We start from the raw sequence: 22,611 nt of genomic DNA, 5'->3' as shown, positions 1-22,611 counted from the left end.
AGACTTAAGAAAGTTTGACTTGTCTAAAATCTACAATTGCATTCTTTTTGAGATGGAGGGAGTACTTTATATATGTATAACCAACATATTGCACTAGCTTGTTTGATACTTAACCTCTGGCATAAGACCATGTCAATACAGAAGTCCCAGTAGCACCTGGTCATTTAGATGTCTAGCAGTTATGCTTTTTAATATATTAGGTCCTTGTTAAGCTGTATTGGCAGATAGGGACTGTCTTTCATGACGTAATTGCAGTGAATGATTGTTCGAAATAAATAAATAATTGCAGGCAATGATTATATTGCAACCCATGTTACCCATTCTCCAAATGGTTCGACACAAAGAAGAAGCCAATCTTCTTGTCCTCTCCACTGCAGCCTTTCATGGATCCTGGGATTGTAATCAGCACAATTGGTGTGTTCGTTCAAGTGATCTTTGACAAGTACCTAAGCTCCAAACTAGAGCAGTGGGCAATCCGTGCAAACTTAGGATGCGAATTTCAGAATCTCCGAGGTCACCTTGAGATGGCCCAGGCAGTACTCGAGACCCTGAACGGCAGCCCTGCCATGGGGGAGGGCATCTATCAACTTGCTCAAGAGTTGAAGTCATCAGCTTATAATGCTGAGGATGATGTACTTGATGAGTTGGACTACTTTCGTCTTATGGAAATAGTGGAAGCTAGATTGAAGCAAGGAAAAGGTTGCAGGAAGCAGTAGGTTATCATTTCCTTCAGCTGTTCAGAGTGTTTTTCATCAATCAGGTTGTCGGTGCAGAAAGTGACCAACACGTAAATATTTCTAGTTTTGTCGTACGTTGTGATCGGATGTGGCCTAGCACTCAATGACACAGGGTTTATACTGGTTCAGGCAACGTGCTCTACGTTCAGTTTGAGTCGGTCGATGACTTTATTTCTGAGTCCAGGTGCTCGAAGTTTGTTGTGGGGTTACAAACGAGAGGGAGAAAGATGGGGGTGCAAGAGGCCCGGTCGGACTCCGGACTGAAGAGCCGAGAGTGACGAGAGTTCCTACGTACGCTAAGTATTCGAGCGTGTGCTATATGTATCTGTGTGATTGATCCTGGAGTTGTGTTTGAATCGTCCAAAGAGATCTCCCTCATTGGAAGATAGCGCATCCCCTTTTATAGATGAAGGGGATGGCTTTACAAGTGAGAGGGGTAGATTTTACGTATGCTATTAAGCCTTGTTGCCCACGCCATCAGGTACAATGATGATTGTAGACGCCCACAGCACTGTTAATGTCAGATGCATGTGGGAGGTTCCGTCGTCTTCTTCTGGTATGGCAGATGTCGGCGCCTACCATACTGTTGGTGCCCAGAGGCATGGGGTTTTTTACCATGTTCGCCTGGTATGTAAGTTGAGGGCGCCCACAACACTGTAGGGCAAACGTTGACGCCCACAACACTGTTGGGGCTCTGACATGCCCGGAAGGTGGCAGGGCACCCTTTCTAGCATGCCCTGTTGGTATTGTGCTGTAGGTGTACAGTGTACGGTCCTTGGTACTGTGGTTTGACTTGAGCGCCCTGCCTTTCTTGCTTCGCTCGATTCCTAGGTCCTCACCGAGCGGGCGTTCCCGGTCGGTTGGTCCCAGTTAGTTCCGACTGCTCTAGTCGGAGAAAAGCTGTAAGCGTCGGCCAGGACTTCCGGTCGGAGAGGCGGGCCGGAGTCGGAGGTGGGCCGGCCAGGCCTTCCAGTCGGAGAGGCGGGCCGGAGTCAAAAGCGAGCGCCGTTCCTCCTTGGCCAGGCCTTTCGGTCGGAGAGGCGGGCCAGAGTCGAAAGCGAGCGTCGTTCCTCTTTGGCCAGGCCTTCCGGTCGGAGAGGACGGGCCGGAGTCGGAAGCGAGCCAGGATCGCCCTTCTAGCCTGTTGTGAGGTTTTTTGGGCTGGCCTAGAAGTTGTGCGTCGTTCGCAACATTGTCTGCTAGGTCGATCTTTTGCTGGAAAGCCGGTCCATGAGGGACCCCGGGTTTATAAACAGGACACAAGTACTCCTTAGAAACCGAATGGAAAGAAACACGTGTTGTCATGGTCTGTTTACACAAAACTTATAGGATGATATATTTTTGTAGATACTAGCAAATATGTCCGTGCGTTGTAACGGGAGAAAAAAAACATTAACATATTTAAGTCTAATAAGCAATTAAACATTATTTTTTAAGGAATAAACAATTAAACATGGTCTGAGACTTTTTTTTCTTTACCCTTTATTGATGGTCAATGATCTCTATTTGCATATACAATCTATGTTCACAGTATTCGTGTGTAGACAGTCAAGTAAAATGTGTGAACGAAACAATATGCATTCATAGTTATACTTTGTAACTTGTGAATTTAGAGGCTGGAGGACATTTAACATAATTAGTGTTTGTTTTCATCGTATTCTCTTTTATCATATAACTAAATTCTTTTGGAAATAATCATCAATGTCTTGTTAAATATGTTAAATACTTGCAAAAGTAAGGCTAGTTGATGCGAACTCAACATGAAATAAGTAGTACACAAACATTATATAATATAATAACTAATTTTGTTGGATCATTTAACAACCTAAAAAAGGTCACGGTTTATTTGTGCTTCACGTCAAGGTAAAAACAAGTGCTTTAGGAACGCACTGAAAACAGTTGGTTTGGGCCGGTCTAGCATTGGGCTTTTGCCCTAGTCAACGTAAGAAAGTATTGACCGATCCTTTCAATTGGATTTAACTCCGGTGATACGTCCACAAACTTACAGCATGCACCGCCGCCTATCTCCTACTCTAACCAGCAAACCACCATGCGAAAGCTCCTGGAGACTCTCTTCCTTTTTAGGGATATTTAACTTTTTACCATCATAACGGATGGCCACTTCTCGGATAGCAGGTTTAGAATTGGCGCTACGATTTTAGCAGCTGAGAGAGAAAAACGATACATTTTTACCACAATTGCTGGCGTGGCACGCCACCTCAGCTGGCTAGCGTGGCAGGCGAAGGGAAAATGACCGCCCCTGCCCCTGCCCTCTCTATCCCTCCCCACACGTGGCCCGGCCCACTCTAGCTCGCCCTTTCGCTCCTCCTTTCTTCTTCCTCCCGCTCTGCTCGTCGACGCCGCCACCCAACGCCGCCGCACACCCCACCATGCCCAACGTCGCCCCCCACCGCGAGCCATGTCCCCCCGATCATAGCCAGCTCCTCCGCGGGAAGGGCCAGGAGTAGGCTGCAGCAAGGGATCCGGAGCTCCAGCACTGCTTCCATGACCATGGATCCGGTTGGTGAGCTTAATGGCTTCCCACTGATCATGTGCCCGGACTGCGGTATTGCTAGGGTGGTCGAGGGGCGGACGAAGAAAGACAGCGAAAACCACGGCCGTCTGTACTTCAAATGTGCGAGGAACAGGGTGAGTTCTGTATAATCTCATCTATTCCCCCTCGCTGGCATTTAGGGCTCTAAATCTCCCTCTAATCCTAGTTGATATTTCCAGTACCCGAAGCTTTGTGGATACTACCGATTTGAGAAGGGACATTTTCAGGATTTGCAGCGTAACGACATTATCCTGGTTCGACCATTGAACTGGGAAGAGATGAACATGTCACAGGAAGAGAAAGTTGACAGTCCAAATGGTGACAAGTGGGGTGACAAGAAGGGGAAAGAATTGGAGGAGAAGATGGAGTCATTGATTTGGCAGATGAACATGTTCATTGCTTGTGTTGTATGCTTTGTAGTTGGATATGTACTGATGTATGTTGTTAGGAAGTGACAATGTAGGCATGTTCACTGATGTATGGCTGCTGCAATGGGGGATGTAATGAAGTGACAATGCATGAATGAATGGCAATGAAAAATGTGTTTGAATGAAAATAAAATGTCTGGTTTCATGCATCTGTGTTTAGATTTTGGCCATATCAAATCCAGCATAGCAGTTCACAATAGGTAGATAGCATGAACCAAATAAGCTCAAACACAGTGATCAGAAGGTCTAGTCACACAAAAGAGACAATTTTTGGGCCTTTACAACCAAAATGAACATGTCACAGATGTTGCTCTCATTTCTTCCCCTTTTTGGCTGGGCTCTTCCTCACCTTTGTAGCTAGCTGCTTCTTCCTTGGAGTCATTTTCTTAGGTTGCATGTCCATAGAAGCACTTGTTGTTTCATTGACCTCATTCAACACCTGTAGATCCCAGCAGAGGTTCCTATTTAAAGGACATACCAAGTGTTAGATGATATTCATAAATATGCAATTTTATAAGTAGGGCATACCTTCTAGTTGCTGCATTGGTTGAGGGTGGTGCATGTTGAACCTCAATTGGAGCCACATCTAGGACTTCTCTCTCTACAGTTGCTGCAGCTTCAGCTGCTACAGAAGCTTTAGCTATAGCTTCCTAAGCCTCCCTAGCTACCTTAGCTGCTGCTTCTCTAGCCATTGCTGCCCTTGTTCTTGGTGTATTTTCTCCACTAGGAGTAGGGTTTGTCTACCTCTTCTTCCTTCTAGGTTTAGGGGCTAATTTTTAGTCATTTTCCTGCAATGTAGTTGTTAGGGTCTATGGTTAACTGTTATAATTGTATTTAACAGTAGGGGCAGTACATTACCTTTTCTTGGTGCTAGTTAGTGAACACCTCCAGCTTCCACTCCTGTGGCCATACTCACCACAACCAAGGCATTTCACCTGTCTTGTTGCTTTGCCACTTCTCTTAGTTGGGGAAAGATGTTTGTTCTTCTTCTGTCTACCTTGTTCTCTCTTCTTCATATCAGGTGGGTAGCACTTGAAGCCCTTGTCCACCTGGGGTCACTATCCACTATCTGTTATGCTGGGAATAATCCCATTGTATGCAGCCTAGAACTTCTCAACAGAGTAGTAGTTGTTCACATACATGGCCATATTTGGTTGCCTCAGAGTTGTGATTAAAGCCAATGCATGAGGGCAAGGCTTTCTAGTCACTTGCCACTCTCTACATGTGCAAATATGTTGTGTTGGATACACAACATGCCTCCTAACCTCTTCATCTTTGTAGATCTCAGTCACTTCTGCTTCTTCTGGGTGATTGTTAGTCACTTTAAGATGGTCTAAACCCCTGGAAGCTGCATTGAGCTAATGGATAATTGCAGGTAGGATTCTAGGAGGCAAAGCATTAGCTATCTTCCTCCTCTTTGCAAAAAGCCTGAGTGTCTTCTCTCTAATTGCATCAGCCAAGCAGTGAATATGTAGATCCTTGTGCTCCTTGATCCAAGCATTCCAACTCTCAGCCAGATTATTGTTTATGTAGTCACATTTGATGTCTGGACTTAACTTGCTCCTTGCCCACAACAGCTTGTGGTGATCTTTGAGCCAGTCAAGCACACTTGGGCTAGCTTCTATTACATTGTCAAAGAAATGGGTAAACTTGTGTGGTGCATAAGCTCTAGCAGCAGGCCACATGTTCTTGGCATAAACATCACCATGGTAGTACTTCTTCATATTTTCCATGAGATGCCTGAAGCACTCCCTCTGTTCATAGTTTGGGAAAACCTTGGCAACTACAGCTTCAAGGCCCTTGCAAGCATTAGTGCAAACAACTAGCTTGTCCATGGGGCCTATTGCCTTGCTTAGTTGCTCCATAAACCATGTCCAATTTTCCTTAGTCTCAGAGTAAAAAAATCCAAAAGCCAATGGCTACATCCAATTATGTCCATCCAAAACTTGAGCTACAGGCAGATGTCCATTCCAAAGTCCATTCAATGTTGTTGAGTCTATACTGATATACGGCCTACAACCATATCTAAAACCATCAATTGCAGCCTTGAAACAGCAGAAGAACCTTTTGAAATGTACCTTGTCCTCCATAGTCTCAGTGTCTATCTCTAATATACTCTTAGGTTATCTCATCTCAACCTCTGCCTTGAATCTGTACAACCAATCAAATGAATCATCCCATTTACCAAACAACTTGTCTGCTACCCTTTGTCTACCATAAACTATAGTCTAATAGCTGATCTGAATCTTGTACTTATCCTGAAGGGCTTCCTATAATGCCTTAGGACCCATGCTAGGCTTCTTCTTGAGTAAGGGTATAGCCCTCTCTACCACCCAAGCCTGAGAAGCCATTGTACACCCCTCCACTCTTGATCTAGAAGCACAAGTGTGTACACCTTCATTTATCTGAACCTGTAAAAGGATAGAAGAAGCCTGCATAAGTAAAAAGCTGAGAGAGACAATTAAGTCACTAGTACTAAAAAACAAGAAAATGTACCCTGACACTCCCATCATGTTGTGTCCTAGCTCTAAAAATCCAAGGGCATCCAAGAGCAACATAGTGTGTCCTATATCTTTTCTTATCAAAATGAGCAGTACCAAGTTCAAACTTCTTTACAATGGCATGCTGCTTCACTGCTAGCCTCAAATCATGCATACTAGGGTATGATATTCCCACAGATAGGTCAGGATTATCCCTGTCCCAATCAAGCATAGGCTCATCTGATACATTATCATCCACTAGAATAGCAGCTTCACTCATATCCTATTGCATTTTAGCTGTCATTGCAGGAATAGGTATTGCTTCCCTTGCTGCTTGTTCTACCCCCTCATCTGCTACCCTAAAGCCCATTGCCCCATATACTTTGTCCTCATCTATAGCTGCAGTAGCATCACCATCATAACTTTCATCTTGTTGTATGATCAGATTGGCCCAATTAACTAGTTCTGGTATATCAGGAGGCACAGATGGAGGTGGCGAACTACATGTATCACCTGTGCCCTCTGCATTATTACTAGGAATTCCATTGCCTTCACCTGTAGTGACCCTAGATGCATATCTATGTAAAGAACTAGCATTACCAGAGGTTGCATGTTTACTAACAACATCAACTACAAGAAAAGCAACCCTTTGTGCCCATCTATCCTTCACCAACTGTTGAAAATGTTCATCCCTTCTCACTTTCCATTCAGAACCTACACTTTCATTGTCAAGTACCCACACTGATAGAATTTGTGATGGCCCCCATATGATCTTTGTGGACATGTCATTATGAAATTTCTCAAGAGTATACTGCCCAGTTCTGTCCAACCACAACTCATCCTCTTGCTCGACCATTTCTACTAGCCCATACTCCCCATCAGCGACATAATTAGAAACCTTAACAACTAGCCTAAACGCGTTGCCAAGATCAATCCTAACATAATGCATCAACAAGAAATAAATGAAGAGTTAGAGTACATCCTACACTGCACAGCTAGCGTATAATGGGAGGGACTGATTTAGCTTACCAAATGGGACATCCACTCCAATCCATTGTTTGAAGAAGTCCAATGCACAGTGGCCTGAGAAGCAGAGAAGCCCAAAAACCAAATCAAATTGATGAACCCTAACCCAAACCCCAAAATGAAGTGGCAAACCAGACCTAGGAGAGAGGGCCTTGAAGGCATGTACCTTCACTCCAACACCAAGGTGCTCGGGGAGGACATGGCTCGCGGTGGGGGCGGCGTTGGGCACGGCGGGGTGTGTGGACGGCGTTGGGTGGCGGCGTCGGTGAGCAGAGTGGGAGGAAGAAGAAAGGAGGAGCAGAAGGGCGAGCTGGAGTGGGCCAGGCCACGCATGGGGAGGGATAGAGAGGGCAGGGACAGGGGCGGTCATTTTCCCTTTGCCTACCACGCTGGCCAGCTAAGGTGGTGTGCCACGCTAGCAATTGTGGTAAAAATGTATCATTTTTCTCTCTCAGCTGCTAAAATCATAGCGCCAATTCTAAACCTACTATCCGAGGAGTGGCCATCCGTTATGATGGTAAAAAGTTAAATATCCCTCCTTTCTACCATCCCGACGCCTCTTTCTTATCGGCTCCCTTCCGGATGCCACGCTCCGCCTTGCCTCCACCACCGGGCCTCGTGACCCGGCGACTGCGACTGGACTATCGCGCCTCGACAACTCCACCACCCGCACCTCTACTCCGCCTCCACGCGTAGCTTCCCTGCACTGGCATGCCACCTCCAGCCCTCTTTGCACAAGCCTCCACCTCGGCCCCTCCCTTGGAGCTCCCTTCATGCCACCGTTGCTCGCTTCGTCTTCTGCGCCGTCGTCAACTTGCCTCGGGGGCAATTCTGGCTGCGATGAAGCGTTGGCTCCACCGAAGCTCGTGGAACATTGCGAAGCTATGTTTTTCTTGCCTTGGCCTTCTTTTCACCCTTGTCTCAGTGGGTTTTGCGTGGGTTCACCGATAGAGTGGTACGGCGGAGGCCGTTTGGTTCGGCAGCACGTGGAGCTATTGATGGGGCGGGTTGAGGACCTCTTCCAAACGGTCCCCTTGGTCTCAATCTTGTCTATAATAGCCTCAATTTAGTCCTTTTGAATCTTGATTTGGTCCTTGGTTATTTTGGACATAAGTTTGGTCTCTGGTTTCGATTTGGAATTGCTTTTGAATAGAGATTTGGTCCCAAACCTATCTATAAAAATAGCCTCAATTTGGTCTTTTTAATCTCGATTTGGTCCATGGTTATTTGGACACAGATTTGTTGGTCTCTGGTTTCGATGGTTGCGTCGGGACTAGGGAAACAGAAACGCAGATGGCTAGCAAACAATCTCTTGATGGGTACCGTGTAAGATGTGGCAAGATGTGGTGTCCAGGTGGAAGATAGATACGGTAACCTGTTTGCCGACCGGAGACTTGTAGTATGGTTGGGAGAGGTAGGAGACGACCACTTTGAAACATGGGAGCAACGCTTTAGACGACAAGGAACCTATATGGCATCTAAACCTAAAATAAGAAATAAGAGATCTAAAAATCAGCATCTACACAGGAGATCTATTTTGTGTTGTCTGATATGTATAATTCAAATATGAGTATTCTCTCAATTTTAAATCCAGATCTTGTTGTTGGAGAAGATGTCGAATATGTATTGAACTTTTTACCTAGATGAATGGGTCTTGTATGGATCTTATATTATATTTTGGGCGTTGTTGGTGGAGATACCTTATAAAACAACGAAAGCTTTGGCCTGCGGCCGTAAGATGCAGAGGGATAGAGCTAGTGGGCCGGGCAGTTGGACTAGAATAGAATGGGCTGGACAAAAAAACGGATCAAAATTTTACCTTTTTATTATTAGAGATTAGGGATAGATTGCTAGTCAAAGTTTGAGTTTGACTTAGAACAAACTTAGATGGACTCGTATTTATGGTCGGTAAAAGAATTTTCTGGTGATGTTTTTCGGTATACTTCCATTGGTTTGATTGAGAATATTGTTTCAGTTAATATATTTTGTAGATATTGCTAGTCGAAGTTAGAAAAATTTGTCTTAGAGCATCTCTAAGGGTTCCCTAAACATTCTTCTATTTTTAAAAAAAAAAGATGAGAAAAAACTTCTCTCCAACCACTCCTAATATTTACTCCTGACCTTTTTGGACTTTGGAAATTCCTCCCCTTTCGCAGAACTTTCCACGCTGCTCGATGGCCACGCTCGCAGTCGCGCTTTGGAAGCGTGCCCCCGACAAGAAGGCGCTCCACTATTGCATAATAGAATCGTCGTAGAACCCAGGGCAGATTCAGTCTGCCCTCATGGGTGAAATCCATTTTTTATCGCGTTCGCTGGCCCGTGGGCGTCGATTTTTTTACAATTTAGCTCTTTTTTAAAAGTTTCTCACAAATAGACCCCTGACAGAAAGAATTTAGAAAATGGACCCTTAGCTCAGCGCCATTGATGCTGGCGCCAAGGTCGGTGCCAACGTCTCTGGCGCCGAGCTCCTGGGCACCTGGCAGGGAGCTCGGCGCCATAAATCTTAGCACCGAGCTCGGCGCCGTAGATCTTGGCGCCGAGCCTTTAATACCTATTGGGCCCACGCCTTTCCTCTCTTCTTCTCCCTCTCTGGCCCTAGGATAGCTGAGCTCCGCCGCCGCCGCCAGCCTCACCCGCGCCGCGCCACCACGGCCGCGCACGGCCCCCCGAGGCCACCCCATGTCACACGCCCAGCAGACGGCCCGCGCCCCTTGGCCGCGTCGCCCCCCTGCCCTCCCTGCCCCGCGCCATGCCCCACGTCGTGCCCCATAGATGCGTCGCCCCCTGCGCCCATCAAGCTAGACTCACCGCGTGGAGCCCCAGGCATCTCGTGCCTGCTACGCGCCACCGCTGTCGTCGGCCCATGCCACCGCCGGTCTGGATCATCGGCCTACCCCAAGCCCATCGTCTGTTGTGACTCTGTCGACATCCGCGGAGCAGTCGTTGGAAAGGTAAAAATTATGAATATGCAATGTACCTACTTAGTTGGCATTTGTTATTTACTAGTTCATGTGATGACTCAGGTAGTTGATTTAGTTAGTGATCTAGTGAGATATATATGTAGATAGATAGTAACATAGATACATAGGTTCATAGATATAGTTAGATAGCTACATAGATATGTAGTTACATATTTAGCTAACTACATATGATCTAGCTATTTAGTGAGTACACTATATATATATACGTAGTTATCATCTTGATTACTTAGTTTGTAGCTAGAAAGTACTTGTTAGGTACTATCTATCGTCTAACTTTGACTAAAGGACATGTGTTTCGTTATGTGTTTGAACTAGATGGACAACCTAGTGACCATATATCATGGAGGCACCGTTGAAAGCGATCACTATGGATATGTTGAGTTTCTTGATATGCAAAGCGTGTCTGTGCTATTCAATGATAGACCTTCATTTAGTAAGATGGTTGCAAAGGCTCAGGAGGAGCTGCATTGCCTTGGAGATGATGGCATTGTAGTTGATCGTGTACTGCACCTAGGTTCTCCTCCGAACATCTTCAGGCGAATGATCTCAGTTGGTTGTGCGGATCAGTGGGAGAACTATGTGAGATCGACTATGAAGAGCCAGTTGCAATGTTTGGACGTGGTTGTGCATCGGGTGTTAGTTGATCCCATCCATCATGGGTTTACCCTAGCAATGGATCATTAGGCACACATCGACCCTCTCATTCTAGAACCTTACTTGCATGTGCAGATTGTACCTACGGTTCCCGATGCTTAATCTGCCCCCAATGCGGTAGTTGGAGATGGTTGCCAAACTTATGTTTTCGTGGTAGATCCTCCTTATGAGATCCCTTTGACACAGAATCATCCAAGTAAGTGTCTTAACCACATAGTTTTTGAGAGCTTACCCCGTTCCTTACATCTATTTCTTTCATTCTTTCCTCATTTCTCTACTGATGTTGCAGGAGACATTCCTGAGAATGTGGATGTGCCCCCTGTTGCTGCGCAAGTGCACTTTAGAGATAGATTCCATGGCTCCAATAGTGTTGAAATTATGCATGATTCGGAGCCATATGAGATGGCTAGGGCTCTTGATTCTGATGATGATCACCCTGTTGGAGAGCTGACGGAGAGTGATGTTGAGATAATGAGGCATATCTTTCCCGGCTGCCGTGATCCTAGAGTTCACGAGTTCAGCGATCTTGCTCATTCCGATCAGGCGTTTGCAGAAGGACGTGATGATGAGCTCCTAGAAGCTCCTGAGGCCGGTCCTAACATGGTAATTGAGAATGGGAGGGTGTTCAATGACCTCCCTGCTTTAAAGAGGTGGTTGTAGGCTTTTGCAGTGATACAAAAGAGGCCTTATAGGGTATTGCATTCATATGCGGAGCACCGTTACACAGTTATGTGTGACACGGAACGCTGCACATGAAGGTTTGTGCAAAGAAGCAACAGGTAACCAGAAAATGGAAGATCACAAAAGTTGTCGGGCCACATAATTGTGCTGACCATGAGCAGACACTGAGGCACAATTATTAGGACCGTTGAGGCGTTATATAGAGGATATGTGATAACTTATGGTAAAGCATGGAGGGTATATTTTGTAGATATTGCTAGTCGAAGTTAGAAAAATTTGTCTTAGAGCATCTCTAAGGGTTCCCTAAACATTCTTCTATTTTTTTAAAAAAAAAAGATGAGAAAAAACTTCTCTCCAACCACTCCTAATATTTACTCCTGACCTTTTTGGACTTTGGAAAGTCCTCCCCTTTCGCGGAACTTTCCACGCTGCTCGATGGCCGCGCTCGCAGTCGCGCTTTGGAAGCGTGCCCCCGACAAGAAGGCGCTCCACTATTGCATAATAGAATCGCCGTAGAACCCAGGGCAGATTCAGCCTGCCCTCATGGGTGAAATCCGTTTTTATCGCGTTCGCCGGCCCGTGGGCGTTGATTTTTTACAATTTAGCTCTTTTTTAAAAGTTTCTCACAAATAGACCCCTGACAGAAAGAATTCAGAAAATGGACCCTTAGCTCAGCGCCATTGATGCTGGCGCCAAGGTCGGTGCCAGCGTCTCTGGCGCCGAGCTCCTGGGCACCTGGCAGGGAGCTCGGCGCCGTAAATCTTAGCGCCAAGCTCGGCGCCGTAGATCTTGGCGCCGAGCCTTTAATACCTATTGGGCCCGCGCCTTTCCTCTCTTCTTCTCCCTCTCTAGCCCTAGGATAGCCGAGCTCCGCCACCGCCGCCAGCCTCGCCCGCGCCGCGCCACCACGGCCGCGCGCGGCCCCCCGAGGCCACCCCATGTCACGCGCCCAGCAGACGGCCCATGCCCCTTGGCCGCGTCGCCCGCCGCCCTCCCGCCCCGTGCCATGCCCCACGTCGTGCCCCATAGCTGCGTCGCCCCCTGCGCCCGTCAAGCCGGACTCACCGCGTGGAGCCCCAGGCATCTCGTGCCTGCTACGCGCCACCGCTGTCGTCGGCCCATGCCACTGCCGGTCTAGATCATCGGCCTACCCCAAGCCCATCGTCCGTTGTGACTCTGTCGACATCCGCGGAGCAGTCGTTGGAAAGGTAAAAATTATGAATATGCAATGTACCTACTTAGTTGGCATTTGTTATTTACTAGTTCATGTGATGACTCAGGTAGTTGATTTAGTTAGTGATCTAGTGAGATATATATGTAGATAGATAGTAACATAGATACATAGGTTCATAGATATAGTTAGATAGCTACATAGATATGTAGTTACATATTTAGCTAACTACATATGATCTAGCTATTTAGTGAGTACACTATATATATACGTAGTTATCATCTTGATTACTTAGTTTGTAGCTAGAAAGTACTTGTTAGGTACTATCTATCGTCTAACTTTGACTAAAGGACATGTGTTTCGTTACATGTTTGAACTAGATGGACAACCTAGTGACCATATATCATGGAGGCACCATTAAAAGCGATCACTATGGATATGTTGAGTTTCTTGATATGCAAAGCGTGTATGTGCTATTCAATGATAGACCTTCATTTAGTAAGATGGTTGCAAAGGCTCAGGAGGAGCTGCATTGCCTTGGAGATGATGGCATTGTAGTTGATCGTGTACTGCACCTAGGTTCTCCTCCGAACATCTTCAGGCGAATGATCTTAGTTGGTTGTGCGGATCAGTGGGAGAACTATGTGAGATCGGCTATGAAGAGCCAGTTGCAATGTTTGGACGTGGTTGTGCATCGGGTGTTAGTTGATCCCATCCGTCATGGGTTTACCCTAGCAATGGATCATTAGGCACACATCGACCCTCTCATTCCAGAACCTTACTTGCATGTGCAGATTGTACCTACGGTTCCCGATGCTTAATCTGCCCCCAATGCGGTAGTTGGAGATGGTTGTCAAACTTATGTTTTCGTGGTAGATCCTCCTTATGAGATCCCTTTGACATAGAATCATCCAAGTAAGTGTCTTAACCACATAGTTTTTGAGAGCTTACCCCGTTCCTTACATCTATTTCTTTCATTCTTTCCTCATTTCTCTACTGATGTTGCAGGAGACATTCCTGAGAATGTGGATGTGCCCCCTGTTGCTGCGCAAGTGCACTTTAGAGATAGATTCCATGGCTCCAATAGTGTTGAAATTATGCATAATTCGGAGCCATATGAGATGGCTAGGGCTCTTGATTCTGATGATGATCACCCTGTTGGAGAGCTGACGGAGAGTGATGTTAAGATAATGAGGCATATCTTTCCCGGCTGCCGTGATCCTAGAGTTCACGAGTTCAGCGATCTTGCTCATTCTGATCAGGCATTTGCAGAAGGACGTGATGATGAGCTCCTAGAAGCTCCTGAGGCCAGTCCTAACATGGTAATTGAGAATAGGAGGGTGTTCAATAACCTCCCTGCTTTAAAGAGGTGGTTGCAGGCTTTTGTAGTGATACGAAAGAGGCCTTACAGGGTATTGCATTCATATGCGGAGCACCGTTACACAGTTATGTGTGACAAGGAACGCTGCACATGAAGGTTTGTGCAAAGAAGCAACAGGTAACCAGAAAATGGAAGATCACAAAAGTTATCGGGCCACACAATTGTGCTGACCATGAGCAGACACTGAGGCACAATTATTAGGACCGTTGAGGCGTTATATAGAGGATATGTGATAACTTATGGTAAAGCATGGAGGGCTAAGTAGTGAGCGTGGAAGATGATATATGGGGACTAGGAGGATGGGTATGAGCAGCTGCTAGTTCTTTTCAATGCAATCAAAGCGGTGAATCTAGACATGCATTATGAGTACATCCCAAAACCTAATACATAGAAGGATGGGAGGCAGATATTCTTCCGTGCCTTCTGGTGCTTCCCTCAGTGTGTCGAGGCCTTTAGGCACTGTCGTCCTGTCTTCTCCATTGATGGTACGTTCTTGATTGACAAATACCAGGGCACACTTTTTATAGCCATATCATGTGACGCGAACAACAAGTTGGTTCCTTTGGCATTTGCTTTGGTTGAGAAGGAGATCAATGATAGTTGGGGATGGTTCTTGAGGCTAGTCCGGATACACGTGGTTGGGCCTAGTAGGGAGGTTGGCGTCATATCTGATAGGCATCAGGGCATACTTAATGCCGTGCGAGAGCAGATAGAGGGGCATGCACCTTTGCACCATCATTGGTGTACTCGGCACCTTGCCAAGAATCTACTCCAGAAGGATGATGTCAAGGGTAACTTTAATCTATTCTAGGAGGCTACTCGATAGCTTGAGGACAAGTACTTTATGGAAAAGTTGGAGTAGGTCAGAAGCGCATCAAATGCAGAAGGCAGACAATGGCTCACAGGTTTGATGAGGGATTTAGAGAAATGGACAAGAGCTCACGACGTCGGTGGATGGAGGTACGAGTTTCAGTGCAGCAACATGGAAGAGTCATTCAATAAGTTGCTATTGAGGATACGTGGTATGCTCATGAATGCAATCGTTCAATTCACCTTCTATAAGCTTGTTGCCTGGTTCAATGATAGACACGCCCATGCATTGCAGTTGCGGAGTGATGGAGAGATATGGGCTCCAAACCAAAGGCACACCTAGAGAAGACAAGAGAAAGGGCTGGCATACATGAGGTTGCATGCTTTGATCATGCCACAGGGACTTATCAGGTCAAGCATAGGGGCGGTACAACGTTCAACGGCGAGGTCCGAGAGTCGAGGATACATGTGGTTGTCCTCCAAGATTTCAAGTGCACTTGTGGTAAACCAAGGCAGTACCACTTTCTATGTTCTCATTTGGTGGCAGCAGCTATGCATCGCAACTATAATATCGAGAGGAGGATACCTCATGAGTTCAGTGTCGACACGCTTGTGCACACATGAAGCCCCCACTTCGTGCCTTTCTAGGACCTTGGAGAGTGGCCTCCATATGATGGGCCGAAGTACATTGCGGATTCAGCTTACCGTTGGAACAAGCGTGGATCAAGGCAGAGGACGAGGCACATTATGGTTATGGATCAGATACCTAAAAGAACGAGGCGTGGGAGAGGAACTCCATTTGTTACTGACCCCGAGCAGTACGAGTGCAGCAAGTGCGGTAGACTTGGCCACAATTCACGAAGTTGTCATTGGCAGATTAGTGAGGTACGACTATTGGTTTATTTTATTATTTTATATTTATCATCTTCATTTAATTAATTATGCATGTCTCTTTTTGTGCTTGTATTTGTGTCAATTACTTATACATTTGTAAGTTCATGTTTCATTGTATATTGAAATTCTAATTCATTCACTTTTTTTTTAGGATGGAGCAATTCCACCTGCTCGACCCGACGTACGAGGCAGCTCACCGAGAACGTCTCATAGCGCTGGGGCAGGTAATAATCTATAAGTTTTGTTCAAAATTTGGTGAACGTACATGTGTTCATGAAGTAACAGGAGACTATGTTTTATTCGATGCAGGACCTTCCGCTCCTTTATCCTAGAACCCACAGTGGGTTCTTGGACAATATGTTTCTCTTGTATATAACTTACACGACATACTTATTGTAGTCTTCCTTGGCCGAAGAAAGCTGTGGGTTTAGTAGGTAGGTCGATCCTCGACCTATTTATCCGCATGTGGAGTACATCTACTACCTATAGGACCGTATCTTCGATCTAGAAAGGGAAGTTAGCAGCGGTTACAAAGACGACGGATAGGACGACAATAACAATGGTGTCGATTCACAGGGGGCACTCTGCAATAATCCATATTGCACCTGCCCTAAACCTAGGGTTTCTCATTTGATGCACAACGATGAACCCATAACATAACTACATGCGCCTATGTTTGCTAACTTTTTCCACGTCTTGACATCATCCAACGGTTGTATAATATATATATTGAGGGATACAATGAAACCCTAAGTGATGACGATTCTAAGGTTGAAAAATTCGACTAATATATACTGAATCGATGTGAAAAAAACTAGAAGGGGGCGAGGATACCTTGCTCTCGAAGGTCTATGGACCAAATTAAGTTTTTTCAAGGTCCAATATACCGATTCGTGAGGTAGGATGAAGTGGGGAGAGAAAAAACCCGAGAGGGAGAAGAAAGAAGAGGAAGAACGCTCGGGCAGGAAGGTTGGGTCGGGGTTAAATGTAGGGAGCTCGGCGTCAGTCACTCTGGCGCCGAGCTCGGCGCCGTAGATCTTGGCGCCGAGCTCGGTGTCAGAGTGACTGGCGCCGAGCTTTCTGCCAGGTCATCCACCGTGCCCAGGAGCTCGACGCCGGAGACGCTGATACCAACCTCGGCGCCAGCATCAATGGCGCCGAGCTAAGGATTCATTTTCTAAATTCTTTTCGTCAGGGATCTATTTATGAAAAACTTTTAAAGAAAGAGTTAATTATAAAAAAATTCGGCCGTGGGCGCGGCTGGCTGGCTGGCAGTAGCAACCTAGCAGGCACAGCCAGGCCCCTACTCCGTCGTAGCCGCGGCAGCCGTCTCCCGTCTACTGTAGCAGTACACGCCTAGAGTACGAGCATGTGCACAGAACATGCCGTCGCAGGTAGCCGCAGGCTTGCTTTGCATGTTGCACTGCAGTGCGTGCGCGGCCGAGCGGGCAGGGGCAGGCCTGAGACGAACGGACGTCGCATGCTACAGTAGAGGACGGCAGCGGCACGGCCACGGGTGCGTGTGCCGAGGTCGTGGGATGGGCTCCGAGGGACAAAGCAGAGCATTGGGGCCATGAACTAGCGTGGAGATGACGTGGGCCTCAAATTTAATTTTTTAGATGACATTTATTAAAAACTCTTGGAGGTGATTATCTTTTCTCCTTCTAATATCTTTTCAGGAGTTGTCAAACTAAAAGTTTTTAGAGAAAAAATTAGGTAACTTTTGAAGATGCTCTTAGGACAAACCTGCATGGTTTTGTATTATTGATAGGAGGAAGTATTTTCTATTGAACGTTTTCAGTATAATTCCATTGGTTTGATCAAGGATATGCGCCATGTTTATTTGGGCTTGTTTGGCTGATAAGCTAAGCCATGACTGAAAGTACTGTTAGCTGATTTGGTATGATAAAAAAATATTGTTCGTTGGCTGAAAAAGTACGGCTTATAAGCCAAACAAGCCCAAGCGAACAGGGCTATGCTTAATTTTTCTAAGTGCTTGCTAAACAAATAATTACTATGTACTAAAAAAATAGAAGGTTTGTCCTTTTTCGACCTAACCAATTGCCATTTCAGGGGTATTTGGATCCAGTTTAGTCCCTGTCATATCGAACATTCGGATGTTAACTAGGAGGACTAAACATGATCTAATTATAAAACTAATTGTATAGATAGAGACTAATTTGCGAGACGAATCTATTAAGCCTAATTAATCCATCATTAACCTATGTTTACGGTAGCACCACATTGTCAAATCATGGGCTAATTAGGGTTAATAGATCTGTCTCACAAATTAGTCTCCATCTATATAATTAGTTTTATAATTAGTCTATGTTTAATATTCCAAATTAGTGTCCAAACATTCGATGCGACAGGGACTAAACTTAGTAGGGGTAGCAAACACCCCCCGAATGATTGAAAGAACACCGTCACACAATTTATAGATAAGAGACTAGATGAACTTCTGAATAGCATTCACCTTGGATTATCTACATCACTTTGGACGTGCAATCTCTAGACTGCGTCAGGAGCCAATGCACATCTGTTTGCCATTTCAGTTAGTCGTTACACTCGCTTTCATTTAAAATCGGACATGGAGCATTCATACGCAATTCACAAAGAGGAAACTTTAAGATTTGAGCATTATTTCATTTCTCAAATGCAATACATAACACTCACTATTGAAAGCAATGCAAACCAACTAGGTGGCTTGATGCTCCCTCCGTTTAAAAGAGCCAGACAGGCTGTTGATAGTGTGCCGTATGACTGGGATACAGTCTCCAGTAAGATGAAGTCCATTGCTGATAGTCTAAAAAGAGCTGCGTACAATATCGAGCGTGTTGCTCAGTTGAAGAAGTTAGTTGCTCCTAATTTCCAGCAACCGCAGTTTCCGAGCTCATGGCAGACCAGTTCACTCCTGACTGAACCAGAGGTATACGGCAGAGACGAGGAGAAAAAGGCCATTATAAGCATGCCCCTGGAACCAAACTTGAATAGCAGTGTACGCAATAGATTCTCCGTGATCCCAGTGGTGGGCATTGGTGGTGTGGGCAAGACAACTCTTGTGCAGTATGTGTACAATGAAACGACTATCATGAACTCTTTTGAGGTGAGGGCGTGGGCATGTGTCTCTGGTTTCCTTGATGTCAAGCAGGTTACGATAGACATACTGCAGTCAATTGATGAAGAGGCAAATCATAAGTTTATCAGCTCACGTAGTTTAGATAACATCCAAACCATGCTTGCCAAGAAGCTCAAGAAGAGGAAGTTCCTGATTTTTCTTGATGATGTCTGGTCTTGCAGTAATTGGGAATTGATGTATGCCCCCTTCCCACGGGGGGCGCGTGGGAGTAAAATCATAGTAACTACTCGTCACCATGATATAGCTAACAGTGTTGGCAACACTCCACCAGCAGTCACTCTTAGAGGGTTGGAAGATGATCCTTTCTGGTCTCTCTTTAAACAGAAGGCGTTTGGAGATGCCAATATTTCTGGTAATTTGGCTTTAATTGGCAGGAAAATTGCAAATAAGCTTAATGGTATACCTTTGGCGGCGAAGACTATTGGAAAGCTCTTGCACAAGCAACTTACTTCAGAGCACTGGATGAGTATATTAGACAGCAACTTATGGGAGCTGAGACAAGGACCTGAAGATATCATGCCAGCCCTTCTCTTAAGCTACCAACACCTGCCACCAAATGTCCAGCGCTGCTTTGCATTCGTCTCAGCATTCCCCAAGGATCACTCTGTCAGTGAAGAGGAGCTGATATATTCCTGGATGGCACATGGCTTTATTCAGACCATGAGAGGAGACAAAACTATGGAGGACGTAGCAAGAGAATACCTCTATGAACTGGTATCAGCTTCGTTCTTTGAAGCCTCAGCAAACGATAACCTTTACAGAATGCACGGTTTATTGCATGACCTAGCATGTTCAGTGTCCCAAGATGAGTGCTCCAACACCAATTATAATTTCTCAAGAGGTACCCCAAACATGGTTCGTCACTCGTATCTTCTTTATCCAGACCAAGCCAATAATTTTTGCCTGAATTTCTCGTTGGTTGAGCCTAGATCAGTGTGTCATGGAGAGTTTTCTTGAGAGACAGAGAAGGCTATCAGCTGGTTATGTGGAGCTGAAAAATCTACGCAGCATATGGTTCATGAACGCTTCGACAATTGCACTGTCCAATGATGGATTTTGGAAAATGTCAATAAGTTACAGTATAATTGTTAATCTCCGAATGCTATGCTTGCATCATCTAAAAACTGAAGCACTTCTAGAAACAGTTGGGGACTTGATACATTTGCGATACCTTGACCTCAGGTTCTCTGACATTTCAGAGTTGCCAGAATCAGTATGCAAGCTTTACCATCTGCAAGTATTGGATATAAGATCTTGCAAGTACATTGTTAAATTGCCAACAGGTATTAACAACCTCATTAGCATTCGTCATCTATTACTTGATGATTCTAGCAAGTTTCTTGCTGGTTATGCTGCTATTCCCTATATTGGAAAGCTTACCAGCCTACAGGAGTTGGATCGGTTCATTGTTATCAAAGGCGAAGCATTTAACATCAAGCAACTAAAAGACTTAAGGGAGATGGGACAATCTCTTTCCATTGAGCAACTTGAGAACATTGCAAACAGGGAAGAAGCTAGTCAGTCAGGACTGAAGGAAAAATGTCGCCTCAACGAGCTGAATTTATTGTGGAGTAGCAATTTGGAAGATAGAGCTATTGATGAAGAAATAAATATTCTTGAGGGTCTTCAACCCCGTCCAAATCTCAAATGTCTTAGGATAATATATTACAGGGGAAATATTTCGCCTACATGGTTAGCTAACGATCTAAACATCAAATACTTGGAGTCCCTTTACCTACAAGATTGCTGAGGATGGGAGGTGCTACCTCCTCTTGGGCAGCTTCCATATCTGAAGAAACTGCATTTGATTGGCATGGAGTCTATATTATTTATTGGCTCTGAATTCTACGGAAGTGGCTCTTTGATGGGGTTTAGAAGAGTTGTATTTCGAGAAGATGTCAGTGTGGCATTCATGGTATGGAGCTGAGGAAGCATACTGCTTCCGCAGTTTGCTGAAGCTAGCAATTGTGGATTGCTCAACCTTGCAGGTCTTACCTGTTAAGCAATGGTCTGGACAAGCTCGCTACAGATGGTTTCCTCGTCTCAGCACACTTTTTATTCAAAACTGCCCTCATCTTGATCAGTTATCTCCACTTCCACATGCTCCAACACTGTCCAGGATAAGTCATAAAAATGTGGGGATAATCTCCAGCTTGGAACTGGATGACGAAGTTATTCTAATTTCTTCCATGTCTAATCTGAGGGTGCCAAAGCAGTACTATTTGCAGTTTCAAAACTTGAGGAGGCTCAAGAGTTTCAGCATATCAAGCTGTGATAATTTTGTGGTGTTGCCATCGAAATGCCAGGGGGAGCTTGTCATTTCTGAGGTATCAACGACAATGCATGACGTCAATTGCTCGCTGTCTAGCATTAACGAGCTCAGAATATCTGGTTCTGGGATATCCGAGGACATATTACACGAAATTTTCGCAAATGCTTGCATTCTTGACTGCTTGTCACTTAAGTACTGCTCCCGTATTACTTCTCTTGAGCTGAGTGCAATGATGAGGCTTGATTATCTTGTTGTAGAAGATTGCCTACAGCTCACGTCACTGAAATGTAGGCAAACTCTCATTCATCTAAGAGAACTAAATGTACTAAGAAGTCCTAAATTTGTTGAGGCATGGGAAGATCTCATACGACAGACAGAGGGATCAAGTCAGGAAATTATTGCTTCTTTGAAGAGATTGCACATTGATGATTCATCGTTCCTTAACATGTCAATTTGTAGAACACTTGGATATCTTCAATATGTAATGATTGACTCAGATCAACAGATCATGTCATTAACTGAAGACCAGGAGCAAGCATTTTGTCAACTAACTTCCTTGCAAACACTTGTATTCAGTGAATGCCCAAGTCTCTGCACTTCGCCTGCAAGACTGCACCAGATTTCATCCCTTAAGAGGCTGGATCTGTTGTCATGTGAGAGTATCAATTCTCTGCCACACCAGGGATTGCCAGGTTCACTGGAAACATTGTTCATAGTTGGATGTAGTCAGTTGAGAGAGAATTGCATAAATGGCAGGACTGACCAGACCAAGATTGCGCATGTCAGGGAGATAATTTTATGATTGCAGCATTAGGCTCTCTAATAACATACTACAAGGTAACATACTAACACACGCACAGTGATCAGTAATATAATTTTGGATATGTTTAACATTAGTTATAACTAACAGCTCCATACTGTTGTCAAAATCTGCATTACTGCATATCTCTGTTTTCCAGTGATCACTCTCTTTCTAAGAAATAAAAGAGCTTATTTGTTGTTTCAGAAATTAAATTTACTATCTTCATGTTTTTATGCCTGCCCTGCAGCAGTTTGGAATTTCTACTGATGGTCACCCTGTGTAACGCATTTCCACCAAGTAGATCCAACATTTTTTTTGTTGACTTTTCAAGCAGTGGTTGGTGGCTTGGTGCAACTTGAGGTTTCATTAAAGGCTAAGGAACAATCAGGTAAACAGGTACCACGTTAGGTTGAGTTTTAAGACCTGAAAATGCTAGTTAAATTCTATTGTGCAACGAGTATGGTAGATCAATTTTTAAGAACTGAATAGAGTTCTTTAACATCTGGTAGGGCTCACAATTTCTCTAGATTTTTACAATTTCCTCACTGGAACAATTATGCTATCGTTTAAAACACGTTGCAAACTTGAACATAATTTCTTG

At 45.0% G+C, this 22,611-nt stretch overlaps 1 pseudogene; it reads left to right on the top strand.

Annotated features, from left to right (window-relative positions):
• Positions 1 to 383: 383 nt before the first annotated feature.
• On the top strand, positions 384 to 22,010 carry LOC136454237 (disease resistance protein RGA2-like; annotated as a pseudogene).
• The last annotated feature ends 601 nt before the right edge of the window (positions 22,011 to 22,611 follow it).

Source organism: Miscanthus floridulus, chromosome 5, assembly GCF_019320115.1.
Source record: "Miscanthus floridulus cultivar M001 chromosome 5, ASM1932011v1, whole genome shotgun sequence".
Taxonomy (NCBI): domain Eukaryota; kingdom Viridiplantae; phylum Streptophyta; class Magnoliopsida; order Poales; family Poaceae; genus Miscanthus; species Miscanthus floridulus.
Note: the sequence above shows the minus strand (reverse complement) of the source record. Positions and strands in the feature narration are given on the sequence as shown.